Below are 2565 nucleotides of genomic sequence, written 5' to 3'. Positions count from 1 at the left end.
ACAGAATTTTGAAAATGTTTTACATGGCTTTTACAGTTCATCTATGTATTTTATAATTGTTGATCATTTTTGAGGCTACACGGTATTTTGACGTCTATATAATCTCTAATTGTTAATGACTATACTCGATATGGGTAGTACTCATGAGGTTATGTTCTTGCTGTAGAAAATGGTGGTGCTATTAAAGAGCCTATTCATTGAACCCTGTGAAATGGCTATTAGATTGATAATTACATATATTTCATTACATTATTACTGAAACTTTAATAATCTCCAGGATGGGATCCAGAACTTGGGCGATAACATACTCACTAAAATAGGATGGACCTGGGTTCCTGGACTCGCTTCTCCTCCCTCAGGACAACAGTTAACAGAGATTAACAACTATGTACAAACATATACGTTAGCAATGAAAATTTAAAAACTCAAAATTATTTTTGCACTTTAACATTTAGAGGGATATTACTAATACTAGTTTAATATAATCTTATTATATCATATGCCTAAATCACATATTCATAGATGAGTAATCTAATTTAATGGAATTTTCTTAGCACCAGCAGCGGATTGAGTCAGATCAAAGATATGGAAGATGAAATCGTATGACTTGAGATACAGTTTTTATATTAAAGGGAGAGAGTTGATAGAATAGAAGCACTCACTAATGATGAGTCCAGGAGAATCTGTATCTTTGCTAACATCACACTGCATCTTACTCTGTAACTTTGTTTCCACCAATTTATACCTTATTCTGTAACATTGCTGACATCACTCTCTATCTTACTGTGTAACTTTGCTGATGTCATTTTATAACTTATTGTGTTATGATGACAAGTTAGCAAGACAGCTTCATTACATTTTACTGATAGGATAATCTTTTTAAAATACTTTTTCATATTTCAGGTGATGATCTTTTACAAATTACCCCCTAGCTCTGATGGACACTAAACCAATGAGCCTAAAAATGTGGTATCAATGACTACTTAGTTACATTGTGAACCTTTCAATGTGGAAGCCATTTATATGCTATATATACACATATGCTAAAGAATATATTTTAGCCTTAATATTAACATGTATTTTTGAAATTATGGTTTCACTTTGCTGTGACCTAATATCTTTACTACAATGCTAATTTTTGATTATAAGATTTTTTTTAGTTTTAATGTCATATGGAGGAACAGCACCATGGTGGTCGGCAAGAACAAGGACCTGACAAAAGGTGGCAGGAAAGGAGCTAAGAAGAAAGTGGTTGATCCATTTTCTAAGAAAGGCCAGTATGGTGTGAAAGCTCCAGCAATGTTCAATATTAGGAACATCAAAAAAACACTAGTGCCAAGGACTCAATGGACTAAAATTGCATCTGATGGCCTCAAGGGTCGTGTGTTAGAAGTGAGCCTTACCGATCTACAGAATGGCAAAGTTACATTTAGAAAATTCAAGCTAATTACTGAGGACATTTCAGGAAAAGAACTGCCTGACTATCATCCATGGCAGGGACAAAATGTGGAAGATCATGATTGAAGCTCATGTTGATGTCAAGACAACCGATGGGTAGTTGCTCTGACTTGTCTGTGTTGGTTTCACTAAAAACCACAACAACCAAATATACAAAACATCATATGCGGAGCACCAGCAGGTTTGCCAGATCCAGAAGTAGATGACGGAGATCATAACCCGAGAAGGGCAGACAAATGAGTTGAAGGAAGTGGTTAGTAAACTGATTCCAGACAGCATTAGGAAAGATACAGAAAAGGCTTTTATTTTCTTCATGATGTCTTCGTTAGAAAAGTAAAAATGTTGGAGAAACCCGGGTTAGAATTGGGAAAGCTCATGGGGCTCTATGGTGAAGGCAGTAGTCCTGTCAAAACAACTGGAGACAAGACAGGAGCTAAGGTTGAGAGAACTGGTGGAAATGAACCACCAGTCCAAGAATCAGTTTAGAATCCAGATTTTTAAGAGTGCCAAATAAAAAGTCCTATTTGTGAAAAGAAGAAGTCATATGGATGCATTTTGAGATATTTCAGCACATTGCTAATAAAATGAAAAGATTTAAAAAATGTTTAGTATTTAATGACATGAATTATATTAGTAATATTCTGCAAAAAATACATAAAGAGTAAATACTTCTTTTTGGGTAAAGGAATTCTAGTTTTAATGTAAGTCCTTGAGATTTTATACTTAATTTTCAAAACTTTCTTTTCAAAGCAAATTGTATTTTGTCATACGAGATCTTCTAGTGACATGAAGGAATGAAGTTCAGCTTAAGGTTCCATCAAAACGGTCTGTAACCCTAAATTTTAAATACTACCTCAAAGCAAGATTGAATTCAGTTATATATATATATATATTAAGAAAAAGCTTCATTTAACATTTATTTGAGTAATCTACCAACGAGAAATAAAAAATATTAACAATTTTCAAAAATGACAAAAACTTAAGACAATATAGTCTTTGCCATATTATTACTTTGTATCAAACAAATAGGCCAAAAATTATAATAATACCACACTGTTCTCTGAGGAATGTAAAACTATGTTGAATAATTACTGAATGCTAAGCTTG

General features: G+C 33.3%; 1 pseudogene; it reads left to right on the top strand.

Moving 5' to 3' along the window:
- The first annotated feature begins 1188 nt into the window (after positions 1–1188).
- Positions 1189–1944, top strand: LOC114617657 (annotated as a pseudogene).
- Positions 1945–2565: the final 621 nt, after the last annotated feature.

Source organism: Grammomys surdaster, unplaced genomic scaffold, assembly GCF_004785775.1.
Source record: "Grammomys surdaster isolate TR1022 unplaced genomic scaffold, NIH_TR_1.0 137, whole genome shotgun sequence".
Lineage (NCBI taxonomy): Eukaryota > Metazoa > Chordata > Mammalia > Rodentia > Muridae > Grammomys > Grammomys surdaster.
This window is presented reverse-complemented; position numbering and strand designations above follow the sequence as displayed.